This window comes from Muscardinus avellanarius (genome assembly GCF_963383645.1).
Source record: "Muscardinus avellanarius genome assembly, chromosome: 1".
In the NCBI taxonomy this organism is placed as follows: domain Eukaryota; kingdom Metazoa; phylum Chordata; class Mammalia; order Rodentia; family Gliridae; genus Muscardinus; species Muscardinus avellanarius.
The window spans coordinates 1,911,921-1,937,065 of NC_137786.1; positions in this window are offsets into that span (position 1 = coordinate 1,911,921).

The window sequence follows — 25,145 nt, forward strand, 5'->3', positions numbered from 1 at the left end:
TGGCCACGGCCCAGAGACTACGGGATCCCTGCCTGGCCACTGGCCTTGCTTCTACTTCATACTTTGCTTTAAAACAGCTGGTCTTGAGGAGAACCAAGATGGTGGTGGTGGCGATGGTGGCTAGCATTCGGGAGAGGCAGACAGATTCAATCTAATCCACCCTGAACTTTTGAGGAAATCTCCCTGAAAGTACACCGCACCTGCCCCACATGCTCAGGAACTCTGGACCACATACTATGTAAGAAAAAAGTTCGGGTGCGTCAGAGGGAGCCCCGCATAGCCGGGTCGGAAAGTGCATTGCTCTTAGCAGGGAGATAAAACCCATTGCTGCTAAGTACTCGGGTCCCCAACTTCTAGATGTGAAGAGCTAAGCTCCCATCCCCAGCCCCTGTTGAGGCCTGGCCCCCATCCCTCAGGATGCAGCCTCCTAGGAATACGGCATCTTCAAAGAAGGATCGGGCCAGGTGCGGCTGCTCAGTGAGCCTGACCCAGTATGTCTGCCGTTCTTAGGAGAGGAGATTTGGGCAGGGCCTGTGGCTCAGCGGCAGAGTGTGCGCCTCACAGGCACCAAGCAAGCAAGAACAAAGCACCCACTACCAAAGAGGCGATCAAGACGCAGAAGGAGAGGCCCGGGAGAGAGGCCTGGGGAGGAGCAGCCTGGGCTCCCTGACCTCGGCTCCCAGCCTTTACCACTGCGCAGCCAGCCTCTGCTGTTCCAGCCCCGGGCGGTGGTGTCATGGCAGTCCAGCTGGCTGACGCAGCAGACCACCGGTCATTGCAGGACACGGCTTGTTCAGACTGGCCTGTCCGACCTCCAGCCTGCTGGGAAGGAGCTAGTCAGCGTGGGCCCTCTAGGTGGCCAGACCGAGTCTGTGGAGGCCCCTTTCCTCTAACAGGACGGGAACATGCATCCAGTCAGCTGCTGCGCAGAGGTCCACTCTGACTGCCCACATCAGCGTGTGCTCTGATCAGCTGGAGGGCGGCTTCCACATGATGTGGTCAGCTGCGGTTACCTGGAGGCTGTCTCTGTTTTCCTCGGTTCCAAGCGCCCAGGGGCTGGCTTCAGCATGGGCAGCCTTTGTTCTTCCCGGACAGGCACGCTTCCAGTTTTGTCTGTTTTGTTGTTGTTTGTTTGTTTGTTTTATCTTTCTGTGGTACCGGGGATGGAGCCCATGGACATTCTACCTCTGAGATACACCCCCAGCCCTATTTTTTATTTTTATTTTGAAATAGGGTCTCACTGAGTTGCAAAGGGCCTCGCTAAGTAGCTGAGGCTGTCCATGAAGTGCGTCCTCCTGTCTCAGCCTCCCAAATGTTGGGATTACAAGCGTGTGCCATCGGGCCTGGTTCTATTTGTCTGTTTTAAGGAAAGAAATGCAAATGTCTGTTTCCAAGTTGCTTTTGTTTCTCAGCTAGTTACAATCCTGACACACTATCAGCATAAGGCAGAAACACACACGTCAGGAAAGGGCCTGGTCTCCAGACCCCAGAGGCGGAGGCTGGGGTGTGGCTCCTGGCTCCAGCCACCCGCCTTGTGCTCCCTCTCTCCAAGGGCGAGGGCCCATGCGAATCTCCCCAGGCAGTGTTCCTGCTCACCTTGCTGTCTGGAGCATCCATCTGAAGGAATCTCTTGTGTGTGGGTCTCAATCCTCGTGTTCCCACCTACGGTCTGCAGGACACAGCTCCTGGGTCTCGATCCTCGTGTTCCCGCCTGCGGTCTGCAGGACACAGCTCCTGGGTCGCCAGTGAGGAGGGCTGAGCTTCCTTCCACAGCCTTCAGGAGGCTGGCGCTGGGCATCGCAGGGTGCAGACCGCTCAAGTCCTAGAAGCCCGCCTGCGGGGAGCATGTCTGAGACCTCCTATCCTACCCGCTTTGTGCTCTTGGAACATCCCTGGTGATTAAAACAGTCACGGGTTGCAGACTGCAGCTGCTCTCTTGTTATACAGACTTTGCTAAGTTTCAAGAGGGAAAGAACAGGGTGAGTGGTACAGGCAGGTAGAAATCCTTTGAGCACTTCCCTGTGATTCTCACGATTTACTTTTTTACTCGTTTACAGGAGAAGGTGGCGAAAGCATCCTGCCGTGTGCTGTTACCGTGTAGTAGGGATGGTTTAGAAACACCAGATGTGACGGGTGCAGTGTGAATTTTATGGTAAATAAAAAATGGTAAAAAATTGAGACATATTTCATAACATAAGTTGGTGCTCACTTCAGGTTGGACCCGGGACCCCGAGCTGGGTGGTCAACAGAGTGGATCCCTGGATGGAGAACCTGGTCAAGACTTCGAATAAAATGGTGCTGGTGTTGACGTCTAGGATGGTGCAGTGCGGCTGTGCAGAGTCCAGCCTGGAAGGCCATGGAGGAAGAAGAAAGCCCAGGGCTGGCCCACGCGCTCGGGAAGTGTCTGCAGCCTCGCAGGTAAGAGGGGCCTCCGGATACCTGCTCCAGAGAACCAGACGATGCGATGGAAATCTCATTTCCCTGGGGTGCAGAGGACATCTCAGGGAGGTTAATTTTTCTCACCCCAGGTCACCTCCCTGGGCCCCGTGGGTGTCCTCCGGGCCCAGCGCTGCCCTGGCAGAGCCGTCACCCCGGGTCACCTCCCTGGGCAGCAGGGCCTGGAGGCCCTAGGAGAGTTAGGACGCGAGAAGCCAGTGGTTTCTGTAGTAGCCAACTGAGGCGCAAACGTGCCGGCCCGGCCCGTGCGCAGGCAGCTCCCCAGCATTCAAGCTGTGTGGACACGCGGGGCTCGGCCTCAGAGGCCCCACACCGGGTCTAACACTCAGCTGTCCCTGTCTCTGTCTTGAAATTCCTAAACCTTTTAGTTGCTGTGTTAGTTACACAGAATGGTGGGGTTCACTGTGGGATATTCGGACCTGTACAGAGCGTTGTCTGGTCAGATTCCCTCTCCAGTGCCTCCCGTTGCCCTCCCTCCTCAGGAGCCCCTTCTTCTACCTTCTTGGCCTCTCTTCTAATCTCAGTGTCCTTTCTGGGAGAATTGTTGTTACCTAACATAACGCTCCAATTTCACCCAATCTCTATTAAAATGACCTCCCATGAGCGTGAGCGCCTCCCCTAGACACCCCTCCTGCTCCGTCCTCTGCCACTGGTGACTAGGATAGGTCAAACTCTCCCTCCTGCTGACCCTGCACTCTGCCTGGGGCACAGCAGAGATCCGCTGTCACCATGGCGAAACGGGAGGCTGGTTCCAGTGGACCGTTCCCACGCTGACCGGCTCGATGGCCGACCACTTCCTGGAGGACAGCCCTGTGGCTGCATAGGTGTCTTTCCACGTGTAAAAGTTGTGGAATCCATTTAGCCAAGCAGCTCTCTGTGCCTGCCTGCCTCTTTACGGAGGTTATGGACACACAGGCCAGTTCATCTTTAGAAATCACTCTAGTATCCACACAGCTGTCTAAGACAGTGTGGCTTTGACCTTGCTCTGACCTTGAATTGCATCCAGCACACTGAAGAACTCCACATGTGAGACCTCTCCTTGCCCAGGACATCAGTGTGTGTCGTGTTTTGAAACTGGCCCAGGACACCTCTTGACTGGACTTTTATTTACTCATCTGTTTTATTAGTTGAATCTATAGGAAGAGCAGTGATGGAAACATTTGACTTGTTTACTAGGCATTTCTATTTATCAATTACTGTTTAAAGACCTCTATGTAAATGATTAAATAGCCAGGGATAGTTGTAGGTGCTTGCAATCCCAGTACTTGGAAGGCTGAGGTGGGAGGATCTCAGATTTGAGATCAGACTCAGCAATGTAGCAATACCCTCAACAACTTGGGGAGACCCTATTTTTTTCTCTTTATGTCTCTTTCTTTTTTTTTTACATTTAAAAAAAATTTATTGGTGCCTTATATTCATACATCATATTGGGGTATAAAACTTGTGTGTACATACAACACATCGCTGATTTAACCCCTACCCAATTCCTACCCCATTCCCTCCCCGTCCCTCCTTCCCTTGCTTGGCTTAGTGGTTGACTTCGATATGTTTAAGTACATTGTGTGCTTTAGAGATTTTCCTCTTCCCCCCTCCTTTCTCCTCCTTTAGGTTGTCTTGTTTGCTCCTCCATAGGATTTGCTTTTTCACCTAGAGTTCCTCCTATGACCCATTTCTTCTTAGCTTTCACATATTAGGGAAAGCATCCGATTTCTTATTTTTTTGTGACTGACTAATCTCACTTAGCATAATGTCCTCCAGTTCCATCCATTTCCCTGAAAATGATGTAATTGAGTTTTTTTTGATGGCTGAGTAAAATTCCATTGTGTACATATCCCACAGTTTTGTAATCCATTCATCTGTTGATGGACATCTTGGCTGGTTCCATAGTTTGGCTATGGTGAATTGTGCAGCTATGAAAATAGATACACATGCATTAGTTTGGTAGTTTGGTTTCTTTTCTTTTGGGTAGATACCCAACAGTGGTATTGCTGGATCAAATGGTAGGTTTGTTCCCATTCTTCTGAGGATTCTCCATACTGTTTTCCAAAGTGGTTGCACTAATTTGCAATCCCACCAACAATGTTTTAGAGTTCCCACTTCTCCACATCTTCGCCAGACCCTATTTTAAAACAAAAATAAAAGGGCTGGGGGTGCATCTTGGAGGTAGAATACCCCTAGGTTCATTCCCCAGTACCAAAGAAAGAAAGAAAATAAACAAAAAAGTTCTACCTGTGGTCCCCCTCTAAAGCAGATGGGGGTGTGAACAAAGGACCCTGCTTTGGGCTGTGTACCGCTCTCCTTCCCCCAGGGACTACCTCAGTGTCCCCCCACGAGGCCATGTCAGTGTCCCCACTGAGGTTCCCGGAGGGGCAAGACCATCTCTGTTCTCAGAGCACCATGCCGCGTTACCTGGCTTCATGTTTTATTTATGAGAAACAGAAATTGTCAGCGTGAAGGAACATATTGCCTTTTTTCTGGGCAGTATACTGGTTTTATCATACAAGTAATTGATTGTTCCTTCTCCCCGTCCCGCCAGGAGCTGGCCTTTCCAGGTAAACCGAACATGGCTGTGGACTTCTCCTTGTTGGAAATGTGTTTGCTCGTGGACGTTTATACACACTGCTTGACCTCGGTGTCTCCAAGTAAGCTTTTTGTGTTAAGTCGAGCGAGCTCTCTGCTAACCCTGAAACTTCAGAGTCCAGCCAGGCGTGGTGGTGCAGACTTGTAATCCCAGCATTTGGGAGGCTGAGACAGGAGGATCATGGTTCGCTGAGAGCCTCAAGTACTTAGTGAGGACATTTGCAACTTAGTGAGACCTTGTTTCACAGTAAAGAATAAAAATAGGGCTGGGGGTGCAGCTCGAAGGTCAAATGCCCCTGGGTTCCTTCCTCAGACCTGCAAACAAACAAACAAACAAACAAACAAACAAACAAACAAACAAACCACTTCAGAGTCCATGCCCGGTCCAAGCCAGCGCTCCAGTTACAGGTAGACGCTCTCTCCCCGTCAAAGAGAACGCTTACCGCGGCTGGATGCTTGGGCTGAAAGAGTCATTGTGCCGAGGAGCGGATGGAGTCGTGGAGCATGCAAGTCTTTCAAGAAGCAAATCGCAATTTCATCACGAAGCTGAGTTTTCTATCATTCTTCATTTACGCTAAGCACATTGTAAATGGAAAGAGCATAGAGGCCCGTCTCAGAAAGCAACATGGAAGAGGAGGCCACACAATCCCAAACCAGATGTGACATTCCTCCATCAGAAAAGCTTTCCCCCGCTGTCCTGAAGAATTTTGTGTCCGGGCCTCCCTGGGACTCACGGTGTGTCAGTGTGGCTGGCCTGGTGGCCCAAGTCTGTAATCCCAGTACGTGAGAGGCTAAGACTGGAGGATCACAGACTTGAGGCCAGACTCTGTAATTAGTGAGACCTCGTATCAAAATAAAAATGAACAGGATAATGCTACAGGGTAGGATGGCTCAGTGGCTCGGTACCAAAATAATAAACTTACAACAAAACAAAACCAATCAGTGTGTCGTTTTGTTTAAATCACAATGCTCAGCTTCTAGCAGGTGGGTAGCATTGCCGATGAGAACTGCTCGTTACACAGGGACAGTAAGCTTCCGCGCCCGAAGGTGCTGGTGGGCTGAAGGTCGCAGTCCCTGGACTGTGTGTGGACGGGTCTCATTTTGAACTTGCAGGCAGATATTGTTAGTACCCGTGCAGGCCTCTTCTCCAGTTCTGATAAAGATGTTTTAGAATATATAAACTCAGGACGGGTTTCCACTCTCATCTTTCATTAATGGAAGACGAGTAAAAATCTTGCTTTAGGTAACAGTGCAAAACCACTTTTTTTAAAGATTTAATTTTAATTGGTCTCCTTCTCCATGCCAGAACAGGTTAGCTTATGAGCTAAAGAGGAAAGTCTTAATGACTGAGACTGTGGACTGAATCTGGAGTTTTAATCCGAAGGGGGATATTAGAGGTTGATTGGAGTGAGAATTCCAAAGAACTAGCTATTTGGAGCTGTTTTTAACGAACGAGTGACTGTATTCAAAATAGTATAATTTTTAGGCAGTTTGAGCCACGTAAACTGTATTGAAATAAGCATAAATTTATGCACGAGGACATTTAATGAACTTGTTTTAGGGAACAAAGGAACCGCAATTTGGCCATGTGCTGGCGAGGGAACTGTGCGTGTGCTTTGCCTCCTAAGGAATAAAAATAATAAAGACAACCACAGCGAAGTTCCCAAGCGGTCCTTCTGCTCAAGATCAGCACCGGTGAGAGCTGCCCACGGGGACCGCGCGCCTGGGGCGCCCACAGGGGTGTGCTCCCGGCCGCCCTGCGCTTCCCTACCGAGCTCAGCAGCCTGGGCTCTCAGGCCTTGGACCTGGGTGGTTGGCTTGTGGAGGTGCAGGACACGCGGTAAGGGCATGTTCCGAGAAGCAGAGAGAGCCCAGGAGCCACACGGTGCTGCTTGGTCCTCAGAGTGGAATCCAGACCCTCTGCCGGTCTCTCACCAGGTTTCAGTGAAGGCCTTTGAGTGTGAGGGACCTACTTCTGCCGAGGCCGTGAGAAGGCCTCTGGGAGCCTCGGGGAAGCGTCTCTGACCGACTCCGGAGCCTCCTACCCAGGCCCACGCGTGCACGGCGTTGGCTTCCACCAGCACCCTAGCCCTTCTGACCACAGTGCGAGTTTCTTCTCGAAAGTGGCAAAACATTCCCCAGAGACACAAAAATGTACATTATACCCTCAGTTGGTATTCTCTCTTTCTCTCTCTTTTTCTTTGTGGTGGTACGGAGGATTGAATCCAGGCGACTTCTACCTCCGGGCTCCGCTTCCAGCCCTAATTTATCTTTATCTGGAAACAGGATCCCACTAAGTTGCTGAAAACCTCTCTAAATTGCTGAGACTGGCTTCAAATCTACAATCCTCCTATCTCAGCCTCTTAAATACTGGGGTTACAGGCATGTGTCATAACAGCCAGTTTGTTTTTTTTATTTTGAAACAGGGTGTTACTAAGTTGGGGAGGGATTTGCTCAGATGCTGAGGCTGGCTGCAAAGCTGTGTTCCTCCTGTCTCAACCTCCTAACTACTGGCCTTAGAGACATGTACCACTGTGCCCTGCCCCAGCTGACCTTCTAGGGTAGATTATTTGAAGTATGATTTTAAAAGTACAGATTCAGTGTACACAGAGTCACCCTAATACACAGGAAATACCCAGAAGTGGAGGGCTCCTTGAGTGAGTGAATCGCCTGTCACCTGTCAGTTCATTTCCTGTCTTCTCTTCCCAGCACCTGGGATTTGGGCTGCAGTGCGTTGGTCTGCAGTCTCACCGTCGATTACTAGAGGTCACAACAATGTTTGTCTTCACATTTTCTTTCTTTCTTTCTTTCTTTCTTTCTTTCTTTCTTTCTTTCTTTCTTTCTTTCTTTCTCTTTGCTTTTCTTTTTAGTACTGGGGATGTAACCTAGGGACATTATATCTCTGAGCTATCCTCAACCCTATTTTTTTTTTTTTTTTTGTGGTACTGGAGTTTCTGGAAACCCTTCTACCTCCAGGCTACACTCCAAGACCTATTTTTATTTATTTTTTATTTGGAAACAGGGTCTCTTAAGCCAGCAAGGCTGGCTTCGAACCTGCGTGATCCTCCTGTCTCCGCCTCCCAAGCACGGGGATTACAAGCATGCACCACCATGCCCGGCCCTCAACCCTATTTTTTAATCTCTTTGATTTTTGAAACAGGGTCTCATGAATTGCCAAGGGCCTCACTAAGTAGCTTGAGGCTGTCGGAGAACTGCGTTCCTCAGGTCTCCGCCTCCCAAATGCTGGGATTTCAAGCTTGAACCACCACACCCGGCTTCACATTTACCTTCAAACTTTAATAGAACCTACAGTGAAGAAGAAACTCAACTGTGAACTAGGTCCCATATGGGACCCATGGAACTCTAGGCTGGCCTGAGGGGTCCCTTTAAGTGTCTGGTTTTGTGTATTCACACACACACACACACACACACACACACACGCATGCACACACACACATTTTCATATATTTTGCATACATAAATGCTTCTATGTATAATATATACAAAGCTGTGCATATCCACCTATTTTGTACCTATATAATTTATTATTTTAATCAGTAATTTAGTTCAAAAAGTAACATTTTCTCAGTGAAGACTTTCCCATCCAACGAGCAGATAATCATTTCTTTGTTGTTCTCGAGATGTTTTACAAAATTCCAGTGGGTCCTGACACTTGCCCCAGCCCCCTGCTTCAGTAGATGAGGTTGACTGCTGTGCCTGCACCCGCTTTCTCACCTGTTGGGTATTAGAGCTGTTTCATAGTGATACAAAAAGAGTATAATTATTCATTCACATAGCAGTATAGTATTCCTCTAGGCAGCAGAGCTTGAATAATATTTTTATTCAGTTATTGTTGATGGAAACTTGGATAATGATCCTACAGTAGTTTTTATGACAGCATTATTTATTTTTTAATTTAATATATTTTTATTGGTGCATTGTAATCAAACATCTCAATGAAATACAAGACTTGTGAGGATATACAAGCACACATCATCCAATCAGCCTTTATCCAATCCCCATCCCATTCCCTCCCCCAACTTTGACCCCACGCTTGATTTAGTGATTGACTTTGATATATTTGTTTAAGTGCATCATGTGCTTTAAAGAGATTCCATCTTCCCCCATCCCATCCCCAATGATAGGTCACCTTAATTGCTCCTCCATAGGGCTCCTTCTTCAACTAGATCTCCTCCTATTACCCATTTCTTCCTAGTTATTCCATATTAGGGAAAGCATCTGATTTTTTTAATTTTATGTGATATTTCTCTGTGGATGCCACATTGCAGGCTCTGATCCCATTCTTGAAAGCCCTGGCACCGACCTCGCCGCTCAGCATGCTCCGATCCCGGCCTTGGTGGCCCAAGCACTGGCCTTGCCTCATGGCAGGCTCTGATCCCGGCCTCGCTGGCCCAGGCACTGGCCTTGCCACCTGGCAGACTTTGATCCCAGCCTTGGTGGCTCCAGCACCAGCCTTGCCTCATGGCAGGCTCTGATCCCGGCCTTGGAGGCCCCAGCACCAGCCTCACAGCAGGCTCCGATCCTGGCCTCAGAGGCCCCAGCACCAGCCTTGCCTCTCATGGCAGGCTCTCACCCTAGCCTCACTGGCCTCGGCACCAGCCTTACCCCTAGGCAGGGTCCAATCCGGGCCTTGGAGTCCCCAGTACTGACCTTGCCTCATGGCAGGCTCCAACCCTGGCCTCCCTGACCTGCCACCAGCCTTGTCTTAAGGTAGGCTCTGATCCCAGCCTCGCTGGCCCCGGCACAGGCCTTGCCTTAAGGCAGACTCCTATCCCAGCCTCGCTGGCTCCAGAACTGGCTTTCACTGCATGGCAAGCTTCGATCCCAGCCTCACTGGCCCCGGCACCAGCCTCGTCGCCCGGCAGGCTCCTATCCTGGCCTCAGAGGCCCCGGCACCGGCCTTGCTGTGCATCGGGCTCTGGTCTCTGTCACTATGAGCAGGTCATCTACAGATGTTCCCTTTTTTCTTCCTTTTTTCTTGGTGGTATTGGGGTTCCCGGAAACCCTTCTACCTCCAGGCTACACTCACAGAGACCTATTTTTTAATATTTTTATTTGGAAACAGGGTCTCTTAAGCCAGCAAGGCTGGCTTTGAACCTGTGTGATCCTCCTGTCTCCACCTCCCAAGCGTGGGGATTACAAGCGTGTGCCACCATGCCCAGTGTTCTTCCATTGTTTTTAATATGAGAAAGCAGTACATGGCTTTTGCAAAAGCTGGGACCCCGAATACCAAGTGGCAATGAATTTTGTCTCTTCTCCGAAGGCAGAGGTCCACAGCTTCACTTGAGAAAGCAGGCTCTGCTGCTCCACGTGCACCCTGGCCTCCCGCGTTGCACAGAGGAGCGTGGTGGCCATGAGAGCTGATGTCTCCCAGAACACACAGTGTGGTAGCCCAACCCAGCTATGCAGGGCTCCCTCTGATACACCCCAAGCCCTTTTACCACTTAGCATGTTGTCCAGAATTCCTGAGCATGTGTGGCAGAAGCAGTCTACTTTTGGGGAGATTTCCTCAAAAGTTCAAGGTGGATTGGACTGGATCTGTCTGCCCCTCCAAATACTGGTCATGACTGCTGCCGCTGCCACCATCGCCATCTTGGTTCTCTCCTGAACACCTTTCCCACACAGCATGTTTTCCAGAATTCCCGAGCATGTGCAGCAGTAGCAGTCTACTTTTGGGAGATTTCTTTACAATTTTAAAGTGGATTGGATTGGATCTCTGCCTCTCCCAAATACTGGACACCACTGCCGCTGCCACAGCCATCTCGGTTCTCTCCTGAATACCTTTCTCACACAGTTTGCTTTCCAGAATTCCCAAGCATCTGTGGCAGTAACAGCATACCTTTGTGGACATTTCTTTAAACTTATGAGGTGGATTGGATTGAATCTCTGCCTCTACCAAATACTGACCACCAATGCTGCTGCTACTGCCATCTCGGTTCTCTTCCGAGCACCTTTTTCACACAGCATGTTGTCCCAAATTCCCGAGCATGTGCAGTGGTAGCATTCTACCTTTGGGAAGATTTCTTCAAAAGATCCAGGTGGATGGAATCAGATCTCTGCCTCTCCCAAATACTGTCTGCTGCCATTGCCGCTGCCTCCACCATCTCAATTCTCTTTCAAACACTTTCCACACAAAGCATGTTGTCCAGAATTCCTGAGCATGTGCTGCAGTAGCATTCTACCTTTGGGGAGATTTCTTCAAAAGATCAAGGTGGATTGGATCAGATCTCTGCCTCTCCCAAATACTGGCCGCCACCACCACCCCTGCCGCTGCTCCTGTCCTGGTTCTCTCCTGAGCACCTTCCTTACATAGTATGATGTCCAGAATTCTTAAGCCTGTGTAGCAGGAGTAGTCCCCCTTCATGGAGATTTTTTTCCAAAAGTTCAAGGTGGCTTGGATAGGATTTGTCTGCATCTCCTGAATCCTGGTGGCCACTGCCACCATCTTGGCCCTTCTCCAATATATATACATTTTTTGGTGGTACTGGGGTTCCTGGAAGCCCTTCTACCTCCGGGCTACACTCCCAGACCTATTTTTTATATTTTTTTAAATTTGGAAACAGGGTCTCCTAAGCCAGCACGGCTGGCTTCGAACCTGCGCAATCCTCCTGTCTCCGCCTCCCAAGCGCGGGGATTACAAGCGTGCGCCACCATGCCCGGCCTCCAATATTTTTTAATAAGAGAAGACAGTATGTGTGTTTTGAAGAGGTTATGAGATTGAGCACTCAGCAGCAATGAATTTTATCTCCCCTCCAAGAGCAGAGGCCACAGCCTCACCGCGTAGAGAAGAATCTGGTATTCCAAGTGCACTACGGCCCCCAGCGCAGCATAGAGGAGTGCGGCGGCTAGGCGCACTGAGCTCCCCAGGACGCGTGGCTGGGCTCCCTCCAACATGCCCGGGTCATTTTTCTTACAAGGTATGTTGTTAAGCGTCCCCAGCATGCACGACTGAAGCGGTCTTTTCTCTAATCTCTTCTGGGATGTTCTTCCAAAAATCACTTTTCTTGCATGGCAGGTGCCTCCTTGTCATCTTGCTTCTAATTCTGCCATTATCCACTCTCTCTCCTATATTCTAGATAGGAAGTCACGGCTGGAAATGTCTCCTTAAGTTGTCCCAATCAGATATTAAACCAAAATCTGGTGTCCAGGGCTTCTCTGAGGAATGCATGTCCTTTTTAGCAGCCGAGCTTGCCACTGCGACCGCGGCCACCACCATCTTGAGGGTTAACTTTCCCTACAGTAGTTTTAAAATTAAAAACAATGCTATTAATTAGAAACAACTTTCTTAATTATGAGAAACAAAACCTCTATTTAAAAATACTTAAATGAATTCCATATATGTTCCTCTATGCACACATTCACCCTGGGCTTTTAATGGAGTGGACTGCCCAGCAGGTGGCATCTATCTGCAGTGTCAGAGGGCCTGCCGAGGCACCCACAGGGGCAGTGGTACCAGTCAGCATGTGCAGCAGTGCTCCTGGGAGGCTGGATGCAGTCCAGAAACACCTGTAGGAGCACACTGTCCAGTCTGGCTGCCCTTGCTCCTCTACCTGTGGGAGAAAGGGAAACCAGCCAGAGTGTGCTTTGTTTTTCTTCATATGAGTATGGTGGTTAGGATCTTGAATGTCTCCAAAGGCCCATGTGATGAAGGCCTGGTCCCCAGCATGGCACTACCAGGAGGTGGCGGGGCTTTAAGAGGCGGGGCCTAGGGGGAGGTCTTCTGGTCATTGGGGGCGTGTCCTTGAAGGGGATTGTGGGAACCCAGCCCCTCCCTTCTTCTCTCTTTCTCTTCCTGGCCACGAGAGAAGTGCTTTTGCTTTACCACACCTCCCGCCAAGGTGAGCTGAAGGGCCTCGCCACCAAGCAATGGCCCGCTGGTGGTGGACTGAAACCTCCAAGGCTGTGAGCCAAAGTACACTTGTCTCTGTAAGTCAGTTGTCTTGGGTGCTCATGACAGCAACAGAAAGCTGACTAGCACACGTGAGGCTGAGCTGCCACATGCTTCAGAAATGTCGTGGGGACGGGCCTTCCTGGGACGCTTTCCTTCAGTCTCCTCCAATTATTATCATCTGTGGGTATGTCTTATGGATTGGTGGGATTAGTTACCTCTTGGGAAGGTGAGCTGTTTGGATGTAACCTGAGTGGAAAATGCGATTTTAATTTGCTGATAATTTTTGGTGTGGTGTGATCTGCAGATGACTCACTTTTTGTTCTGGGAACCTGCACTCGTGGCCAGCGGCCTGTTGGCAGCCTCTGATTGGAACGTTCTCCCTCGGGTGCTGAGCCCCACATTTCCTGACGTGGATGGACCTCCTGCCCCTTTTCCAGGGTCACCACGATGCTTTGCCATGTGTGCAGGAGCTGTCCATGCGTTCCTTGTTCTTCAGACTTCTCACGAGTCCTCTCTCTAGTCCACTGAATTCTGAATTGCTGTCACTTTTTGTGATGTTTTCTGTGCATTTGTGAGGATGCGTTTCCCCCCCTCCTCTCATCACACCCTTCACTCTTCCTGTCTCCAGAGGGTGAGCTTCCATCTTGGGAGCTGAGCACCCTGTCCTCCAGGGCCGTGGGGTCTGTGGCAGACATGGGAAGGCTGGGCCCTGCAGCACTGTGTCTGGAGAGGCCTCTTCAATCCTGTGGCTCCCTGCTGGAGCGTCGGCAGCCCTCATCCTGCAGGGTCTCCGGCTGACACGACTCAGGAGCAGGAGTCACACCCTGACCACTCAGCCCCCGTGGCTTGCAGGCTTTGTACATGGTTCACACACATACAACACATGAACAACACACAATACACTTGTTGCACATGCCAGACTCCATACACAGCATGCATACGCCCAAACACCCTTTACATAACACATAGAATATGCCCTGCTTGACAACACATACTACCTATACCCACCACACTGTCTACACACAAAACGCCATCACATATGGCCGATACCTATACACATGCCACTCACACACACAAGAAGTAACACACATGCCACAAGTCACCCACACACGTACGCCACAGCACAACACAAGCACTGCACACATGCAAAATAAATTAAACATCAAATACGTAGAACTGGGTCTGGTGGTGCACGCTTGTGATCCCAGTACTTGGGAGGCTGAGACAGGAGGATCACAAGTTCATGGACCACCCTAGCAACTTGTGAGGCCCTCCACAACTTAGTGAGACCCCGTTTTCAAATAAAGAATAAAAAATAGGCTGAGACAGGAGGATCGTGGTTCGTGGACAGCCTCAGCCACTACTTAGGGAAGCCCTTTGCAACTCAGTGAGACTCTATTTCAAAATAAAGAATAAAAAATAAAGTTGGGGGTATAACTTGGAAATAGAATGCCCCTGGGTTTGATCTTCAGTTCCGCAACAACAACAAAAAATCAAATATGTAATTGTTTGCTGTGTTTGCTGGCCTCTGATACTTCCAATTTTGTTCCAACCTATTGTTTTTTATTTATCCTATTATATCAAAAGAAGCTGCTCTGGACCTCCTGTCTGCCTCCTGTTCAGTGTGGGAGGCTGGCCATGGGAGACCTCTAGGGTGGCCCAGCTCTGTCCCTGCTGACTCGGGTTCCTGGATTCCAGAGGCCGGGTGCCATTCCAGCAAAGAACAAGAAGTGTGTCCCCATAAGTCCACCCCGGGGCTGCTGCAAGCACCTGCCTCCTCCTTTCTGCCTCGAGCCTCTCCTGCCTCCTCCTCTGCCTGAGCATTTGCTCTTTCTCTCCCAAAGTCAGGCTGGGGCTACCAGACCTCCAGTGGCTCCTTTTCTTGGGGAAACTGTTGCCCAGCTGGCTGCCTGCTGGGTGGCTGTTCTACACCAGAGACAGGGCCTGGGTGGAGAGAAACAGGATGTAACAGTGGCCTGGGGTCGGCCTGGGGTCTGCTGGGGATGTGCCCACTTCTCTAAGCAGGAGCCTGAGTTAGCCATCAAGGCAAACCACGGACAGAACAAACAAGAAGACGAATCATCCGTGGGCTTCCAGGCTGCGGGGGAGGCTGGCTTTTCCAAAACAGCCTTTTTCTTTCTCTTTTTTCTTTTTTCTTTCTTTTTTTTTTTTTTACTTTTGAGGATCTTACTTTGAGATTCTTTCATGGAAGCAGGAGAAAAGACCTTTCTAAGGTTTAAAAAGACATTTTCTGAACCAGTAACTGGCGGCTGCTTGTCGTGTCTCTTTGGGAAGCCGCCTTAATCGCTCTGTTTGGGATTGGATATGTGGCCGTCTACTGTTTACATTAAGAGATGTACAGGAAGCCTTCACTTTAGAGGCAAATGAAGAGGCGGGCGCAGGAGAACCGACTCCGTCTGAATACTGATGGTCTCACTTGCCCCGTGTCTCCAGGGTGGGGTGTGAGGTGTTGATCATTGCTTCTCACTGATAAGCAGAATATTTCCAGAGCGTGAAGGCCCGCGCGCTGGGTGTGTGAAGAGGATAAGTTTAATCTGCCTCGCGAGCCAGGCTCGCTGCCACTTGCATTGACACACAGCCCGAGCAGTGCTAAGCTCTCTATTAGAGCCGTAGAGGTCCCCGCATTTGAATAAGGCCTCTTATGCATGTGAAAACCTCACTGAAAGCAAGCTCTGCAATTAGGGTGGCATTTGGAGGCAGGGGCCTCCCCTGTTCTCTTTTTGTGATGCTAAACTGTCGCCTATTTTCAAATGTATTGTGACTGTCATTTTCATTAGACATTGTCACTGTTATTAATTTTTTAAAGAGCCAGTGGCTAGCAGGCCATAGAGTTCGTGGCTATCTGCGTTCTTGGAAATTTAAATCAGACTGTTTGATGCAATGTAGAAATATGTTTAAATATAGGATTAGACTTATAATGTAGAAAGCAGTCAGAGATCAAAAGAGCCAGCTCAGAAGTCGTGCAGAAGAGGGGCGAGGGCTGCCGGGGATTCTGCAGCTAAATGATTAAAGAGGGGCTGGCAGCCATTCTGCCTGTTGGGCTCCCAGATAGCCATGCGGGGCGCCCCCACCCCGCCTGCAGCTTGGTCTCCTGCACTCACAGAAAGGGGCCTGGTCCCAAAGCCACACCCGGGCGAATGACCTCAGCCTCCCCTTGGCCTCTGGACCTGTGGCTTGTGGCTTGGTAAGCCCATGCTGGAATCTTCCCTGTTCTTTCTCTTCATCTTCTTCTTCTTCTTCTTCTTCTTCTTCTTCTTCTTCTTCTTTTTTTTTTTTTTTTTTTTCCTGAAACAAAGAGAGGTTAAGCCTGCTGGATTTCAATACGCTTGGAAAGGTCAGATGTCAAGTTTTAGACTCCAGTTCGATGACCGCATAAAAATGGGCCATGGCACTGAGACCAGGGATCCTGAGAAGACCTGGTGGAGAAGCCCAGCAGGTCCACCCGTCGTAGGCCCTGGGCCTGGGCCTGCCCTCGGCCATCTTAGACACACAGGGCTACTCACCTGGCCCAGATACTGAGACCGGCTCCTTACGGGTTAGGTACCTCGGCCTTCTTCCACCGGGCTCAGACCCCTGATTCTCCCCTCACCCTCTTGGGTACATGGGCCTGCTCACCTGGCCCAGACACTTAGACCCACTCATCACCCTGTGAGGCACCAGAGCCTCCCTCTGCCTGTCATAAGCACCTGCCCTCTCTCTGTTAGGCACCTGGGGCTACTCTGACTCATCTTAGACACTTGGACCTGCCCTCACCTGTCTTACACACCTGGGCCTGCTCTTACACTACCATAGCATAAAACAGTATTTGAGTCTTAGTTTTAATTAAGGTAATATGTTAGCTAAAGAAGCTCAAAGAAATTAATTTAAAATTTTAATAAATAACGTGAGCTGGGTGTGGTCGCTCATGCTTTTAATCCCACTACTTGGGAGGCTTAGACTGGAGGATCGCAGGTTCGCGGCCAGCCTCAGCTATAACTCACAACTTAGAGAGACCCTGTCTCAAAATAAAGAAAAAAATAGGCTAGGGGTATGGCTTGGAGGTAGAATGCCCCTGGTCCAATCCCTGGTTCTGAATAAAGAAATAAATAATGTGAAAGTCAGTAAGAAATGCAGTTATAGAAGTAATAAAAAGAATATGTTTTGCATGTGATGGGAACATAATGGAAAAACTCTACTCACCAGCAATGAGTAAGTTGATAACTATGGAAAAAGTTAACTAAACTATTTAGAACTATGAGTAAAAGAATAAAATTTGGGGGATTTTTTAAAATCCTGAATTATGTTTTATGATTCTGGATAGGAAGTTATTAATCTACACTATATTTAATGTAGTATCAACCTAAAACAGCGTTTTAACTTCATAACAAGATTCTGAAGTACACCTGAAGGTGTACACTTGAGAATTAGAGGCAGTACTTTGGAAAAGAAGTCTAATTAGGGAGAATTTTTTAATAGAAACTAAAAATGTCATACAAAATCAAAATAATCAAAACAATGTATATAAGCACTAGGATCTGCAGAGATGTCAAGAGTACAGAAAGAAAAAATTCAGAAACAGAATAGAGACATTAGGATGTGCTAAACCTGACCTTACAAATCTATACAGAAAGGAGATATTGTTGAAAGTATATTTAAGTGACTGGCTAGTTGTTTGAAAAAGATTCTTGCTACACTTCTGACTTAAAAATAAACCTTTAAATAAAAAATTTGATTAAGAAATTGTAAAGGCTGATAAAAACTCAGTTATTTTCTGAAAAAAACATATAAATAAATATTTATTTTATCTTCAAACAAAAACTCATTTTTTAGGCATGACCAAAGGAAGAAAAGCAAGGAGGTCAGTGGATTTTACTAACCAAAAATCATTGAAGAAAGGCTTATAGAAAACAATACTATAATCAATATTACAAGATAGACAGTAATTTGGCAAAGTAACAAGTATGACAGATAAGTTTATAACTTAATAAAGTATTAATATAAGAGACCACCATAATTTAAGAAAAATGGGCAAGCTGATAATGTAAACATGAGAATGGCCAGGAACCAAGTAAAAACCCCACAGCCTCGTTAGTAATCAAAGAGACACTATTTCTGTAATGAAGTTCCGTAGCTCAGTGGCTCCTAGCTAACACGGATGTCCTATCTCGTGATGCTGGTGGCTGGAATCAGACCCAGCTCACGCTGGGCCAAGGACAGGCTGGCAGCAGAGCGTCCAGAGGAGAGGAGAGGCTCCACTTTCCCAGCCTCTGGAGGCCGCCCTTACTGGCTGCAGCCTGGCTGTCTTCCACCCAATAGGAGTGAGCCTCGTCTCCCAGGACTGCCATCCCCAGCCCCAGGCTCTCCGATCACAGCCTGCCTTCTCACTCTTGTCTCCCGACCACAAACAAGAATGGGTCTACGTGAGTCTGTCCCAGGCAGTCCAGGGTGCTCTGCTGGGAAGTCTCTAATTTCATCATATCTGTAAAGTGGATTTTTCCCTCTAAGGTAACAGTCATGGTTTTGAGAGACAAGACTGTGGGCATCTTCATGAGATCACTATTCTGATCTACTACAGACATGTAATAAACTCTATGTTCCCAATTACAGATGTGGAGATGTTCTAATTTTATATATATATCCTATTTAATTACTATAATATAGAGAGTGTATATAGTATTTATAATAAAAATTGAATTTTATAATGGATTTTTGATTTCTATTAAAATTATATATTTTTTCCATAAATACTCTATTAGTCTGAGGAATTATCACTGACTGACTTTTCTAGTGTCAAACATTTTATCCTGAGATCAACAGTTTGGAGTGATGCACTCGGATGTTTATGCTCCCTGGTAGACTTTGATATTTTAATGTGATTGTTACATTTACGTGTGTGAGTAAGATGGACGTGTGGTTTTCTTCTCTTAGAACATTCCTGCTGGGTTAGGCATCTCATAAAGGGAGCTGTTGCTCCTGCCTGATCCCCTCCTCCCAGGCCCCTCCTCCTCGCCCTCCTCTTCCCTTTCCTCCTCTTTCTCTTCTTTTACTTCCTCCTGTGAGAGATTTTTATTTACTAGAAATATTTTCTTAACCATTTCCTAGAAAGTTCTGTTTAAACCATCCTGCTAGTCTTCTCCTGGCGATAATCTGTTCACTTATTAACTTCAGTTATTTTTTTGTATGAAATGAACCAGGCAGTTTACTTCTTTTTGTCACTTTGAGAAGTGATGCATTTTTCAAACATTTTCAAGTCTTTGTACTCCTAAAATTTTGAATTAATTGGAATACACTTGTTTATATGGCTTTTATCTCTTTTAATGACAGTGTCTGTGGTCTTCAAACCAATTCTTTATCCACTCTATGCTGCATTAAAAAGGAGTTGGTGACAGTACCAACAGCACATCAGTATCATTAAAGTGAAACGATTTCATATATATGAATCTTAGGTGCTGCTTATACATGGTTAGTGTTGTATAAATGATTGTTATTAATATTATTCAACTTGTAATACTTTAGAAATTCCATAGCAATTTCTTTGACTCATGAGTTATTCCAGACGTATTATTCCTGATTTCTAAATTATTTAGAAGTATTATTCCTGGTATAGGACTTTTCTTTGTATATGTTTTCAGTTTATTCACTGTTGACTTTTAACTTGATTTTTTGGTAGTCAGAAAAAAAATGTATTTTAGGTAATGCAAGCCTTTAAAGTGTGCAGCCAAACTGCTTTGTTGCTGGTGCCTGAGGGACCTGTGTACTGGAAGGTGTCTGCCTGCTTGAAAAGAATTTATGCTCTATTAGTACTAGAGGCAGTATTTTACTTATGTGTCTCAAGAAAGTCTTAATTATGCTGTCCAAACATTATATGTTTTCAAATGTAATTTTCTATTAATTTGTGTAGAATCTTTGTTAAAAACCTGCCATGCTTGCGGATTTATATTTGTCTTGTAATTAAAATCATTTTTGCATTGTGTGTTTTAACCTATGTTATTAATTTCATACAATGTAGATCCGTGTATCACATCTGAAGTGACTTCTTTATCAATATGGTATGCTTCTCTTCCTATGCACACGACTTTTACTGAACACAGTTGGGATAGCTTTCTGTGTGTGTGTGGTTTTTTTAGATATTTTGCTTTAATCTAATCTGATAATCTTTAATAAATCATTTATTCTTTTGTAGTAGTTATATATAATGTTTAGATTTATTTTAAGAATATGTTTGCTTGAAACATAAGAAATATATCTTAATTATTTATCTTTGTACTTTTCTTGGGGAGTCACATTCTCACATCATAATGTCGTTTACAGCGATGTTGACATGCACCACAGCACTTGGGGGCTCCCCGGACCCTGCACTCCTCACTTTCCCATCGAGGTACCGGAGCTGACCCTGGTCTCCCCACACGTGCACATGATGTCAGTGGAAGTGCTTCCTCCCTTAACTCTTCTTCCCTCTCCTCTCCCAGGACCACCTCCCTGGCCCCACTGGCTTCTCATCCATTGTCTGAGGTTCCTCTCATCTCATCTCATTTCAGACTATTTTTCTTCTTTTCACGTATTGTTTTATCTTCTGTTTTCTTCCCCTGGCTTGATGGAGCACATTGCCCTCGTGTTTTTGCTCCCTCTGGCATCTTCCTTTAGCATCTGGTAGCTAGGAGGTCGGTTCCCTCGTGCGAACCTCAGCTCTGCTTGTGGCTCTCAGCATGGAGGGTCGCTGCTCCTGAGCACGTCAGGCAAGCGGACACTCACTCAGCTGACCTGGGCACACCACGACTCTGAACCCATGTCAGAAACAATGGCCCTGAAACCATAGTAACTCAGAGAAAGAGGTCCTCGCTGGTGCGGTGCCCACGGAGCCCGCAGGCCAGCCTCTGCCCTCGCACTCACTGGGGACCAGCCGGCGTAGGCTCCTCCTCCCATCGTCATGACATCCGCAGGGACTCTGGAAGTGCCCTGGTATGAGTAAGATATGCCTGTTGCCTCCGAACACAGGAACAGAGGGGGGCTGGATAGATAGCAAGAGGCACTTCTATGAAGGAGTCCCCAAAGGAAATCCGGGTCAAACATCTTTGATTTAAGGTGAGGCCATAGGAAACCCAGTTATGTGTCTTGTTAGCAATCTCTGGTCACACCTCTGAAAATCTTTGTGTGGTATGTGTGTGAAGAGTCCAGAGAGAGGCAAAGTCCCGGTGACTGAAAAAATAACACTGCATTTCACAGCACTCTAGGAATCAGAATATGATAGGCAGCCAACCGGCATAATTCAACCCCAGAACATAATTACAGCATATTTATTCTGTACTTTTTAGTATACTACTTTATTTTTGTTGGGTTTATCAAACATCTGTAAGATTTTTTTCTAGATAATTGAGTTAATTCTAGAATTGTTACAGAAAAATGTCATATTATTTATTGACATTCCAATTTGAACTCTCTAGCAGAAAGGTCGTTTCAAATACAGTCTGTGAGGTATAGTGACTAGGGTGTTTGCTGCCGGGCCGGTGTGCTGAAGACCTGTCCTCAGCTGGTGACGCCGCAGGGAGCTGGCGTCCCTTCAGAAACGACCTAGTGGAGGGAGGTGAGGCTCAGGGTGTGCAGCGGGGGAGTGGGGCCCCGGCCTTCTCTCTCTCCTAGTGTCCCAGGTACTGGAGGGAACAGACCTCCTCCCTCACACTCCTGCCCACCAAGATGTACTGCCATGGGGCCGATCAGCCAGGCCCTGGAGCTGAACCAAGACCTTTCCTCCTTGACTTCCCTATCTCTGGTGTTTCATCATAGCAACAGAAAGCTAACACAGCGCAGTGCATGTTTAAATGGCTACTCAAGTGTTCTTTCTCATCTCAGCTGATGACTGTGAAAGGTGCACACATGAACACATGCGTGGGCATCCACATACATAGCACAAATCAGGCTCACAGTGAATTTAACACACATGCACACACGCGTGGGCGTCCACATACACAGCACAGATCAGGCTCACATTGAATTTAAAGGGAGCAAACAAGAAAGCCTTTAGAACTCAAAACCTACGCCCAGGACGGACTGTATGTACTGTATGTGTATACCTATATGAACACACATATTTATGCATATGCACACATGTGCATGGGTATACATGCATACTATGTGTACGTTTATATGTGTTTGCTTGTGCATGCATGTACATATGCATTTATACATGCATGCATGTGTTTGTATGCATGCATGTCTATGTGTACAGGGTGAGCACGTGTGCATGTGTGTGCCTTTGCATGTGTGCACGTGTCCATGTGTGTACTTAACGATCATGGACTGGTGCGGCCGGCTTGAGTGAGGAGCAAGTGAGCTCCGAGTGCCAGGATTCCACGGGCCCAGGGAGTCTTCTAGGACTGCCGTTCTCATCCAGGCCCCGAGGGAAACCTGCCAGGTCCTGCTACCCCCCCCACCGCCCCACCTGACCTCAGCGATCCCCGCCCACCGGGTCAGCTTTGTCCTCTAGGAGACAGAAGTAAGGTTTGAGGCCTCCTAAGGCTGCGGCCTCGTGACTCACTGAAACCACTTCACACGAACTCCAGTATGTGCCTGGCTGCCATGAGAGCAGCTGTTAGGAGACCGATCCTGCCTGAGCGCTACTGAGCGCCACAGACTTGATTAACGTTTTCTTCCTTTGGCCTGCTCTTGTCCAGGGCAAACTGTTTTCTGAAGGTCTCGGGGGTAGAGCAGGTGAGCCGTGCACATGCCGCAGAGAGCCTCAAGTGCCAGGCCTGCCCTGGAGAGCCTCACCCACACCCCAAGGTCACAGCAGGCCGCCTGGGCAGGTGCAGGAGCCTGGTGAGAGCGGCTAAGATGCTCCGTAGGGGAAGCTCCGCTGCTCTCTCTGCGTGCAGGCTCAAGTGCGCTGAGACAGGCCCTGCAGATCTGGGGGAGCCCTGGAGGGATGACTAGCCAGCTGGCCCTCACCATGCTTGCCGGCTTCTCCTCGCCGTGGGCCCTCGAGCCCTCAACCAACGTCCTTGCCCCGGGACCCTGTCTCCTCCTCGGCGTCCACCTGTGCGAGCCTCCTGCTTCACTGGAGGGTGAAGTGTGAGGAGCGCCAGGCCTGGCTCCTTCCCAGCATCCTCTATAGCAGGCCGTCACTCTGACCATCTTCTCAGACATGGACTGGCGTCCCCTGCCTGCCTTTCAGGGAGCCCGCCTGGACCTCGCTCCGCGCCCTCTTCTCTCCGGTGTTGCCTCTTCTGCCCTCAGCTTCACACACAGTTAACAGTTCCATCCCTGTGCGCCTTCCCGAGGCTGCTCGTCACTCTGGATCCTCTCCGTCCACTGCCTGTTGCTGAGGAGAGAAACCCGTAGACTGGTGGATGGGGCAGGAAGAGGGAGGTGGGAGGGAAAAGGAAGGCTGGGAAAGGAGAAGTTCAAGTATGTCCGTATATGAAGGTGTCACTGCCAACCTCACTAATGCACACGATGTTTGGAGTTTCCCACAGACTCCAAACATCGTGTGCATGTATGCCGTATTACATTAAACCTCACCAATAAAAGCGGATTAAAAAGTAGCAAGGATTACCTTCCTTTCAGTTAGGTGTTAACCTAATGAAGGCCATTTTAATCAGTGTTGCTGTCTCTTTAATTCTCTCACTATTTATTTATAGTAAGTTAATTCTGTCTGTCTGAGACTGTACCTTTGAGACCCCTGGAACTGCAGAAGTGAGAAGCCTTGAGCCTTCCGGAGGCTGTGTAAGCAAGGGGTCTCCATGGGACAGTCAGATTATTTGCACATTACCTCCATCCTACTATGGATCCCATTCCACAGCCACCAGGGGGAAGCACAGGGAATCTGAGCCCTGAGACATGTCCTCCAGGAAACGTGACTCCGCAGGACACAAATGTCATATAAGGGATTGGAGAAGGAAAGGTCCTAGTGTGTGCTAGAAGTAACCGTGGGGGTGTCCATCATGTGCGGAGACTGAAGACGTGGGGCGCAGGTGAAGGGCACTTGGAGAGAGCGAGCACTGGCCCAGACTGAGCCCAGAAGCACCAGCTCGCGTGGGGGAGGGCGGGCAGCCCAGCAGTTCCCCACCTCTCCTTTGAGAAGGAAGCTCTCAGGTGGTGGAGCATGGCGGCCCTCCATAGCATGCTGAGTGGCACATGTTACCAGTTTTTTATCTTAGGGGTATATACAGCCATGTACTTATATAGTAAGTGTAGGAAGTCTCTTGGACCCAAACTGGAAGACAAACTCTTTGTCTTGGTTTTTGGAGTGACTAGAGCTGTATTCGGGGATTCCATCATGGGTCAACACAGGCTTTCGTAACCTCAACTTTTTTTCCTGAGATGTCTGTTCTAGGCCCCATGGAATCCCAAAGCCTTCCAAACCCTTGTTGCAGAAGTTACAGCTGCCTGATCATTGGTCTTGCTGGTTTTATTGGCCAAATATGTGCTGAGTGTGTGCTGCCCACAGCCAGGGTGATCTGCCATTCCTCATGGTAAAGCTGGGACAGAAACGCTGCTGCCCTTCCTCACGGAATTTTATCTGAAGACTCTTTCTAAAATGACTCCAAAGAGCCGGGCATGGTGGCACACGCTTGTAATCGCCACGCTTGGGAGGCTGAGACAGGAGGATCGCACAGGTTCGAAGCCAGTCTCAGCTACTTAGTGAGGCTCTCGGCAACTTAGTGAGACCCTGTTTCCAAATAATATATAAAAAAGGTCTGGGAGTATAGCCCTTATATATCTTATAACCCTTAGATACCTTAAAAAATACGGCTGGGGGTGTAGCTCGGAGGTAGAATGCCCTGGGGCAAAAAAAAAAAGTCTCCAACATGTGGATAGTGGTATCAGAAGAACGCTGAATCCTCAAGGGTCAGAACGGAGACGGTGATGGGTATGTCAAAGAGGACGGCGTGCGTGTCTGCCACCATGGGAAGGCGCTTTCTCCTCGAATGATCCCAGAGATAGCTTCACTTTAAAAATCTTGGTGAAGTTTCCTTTGGTCACCCGGGCCATGAAGATCGCAACTGTGAATTTTTCATCTCACAGCTGTACGCACACATAGGCCTGGTGACGATTAAGCTTCTGTGAACATTGGAATTGTGAAACTTAATACTGATACATCAATCAACCCCATATTGATAGATGGTTCGATTAAACAAAAAGCCATACCATTGTCCGAGGCTAACTGGAAAACCGTAGTATCAACTATCGTTGAATTAAA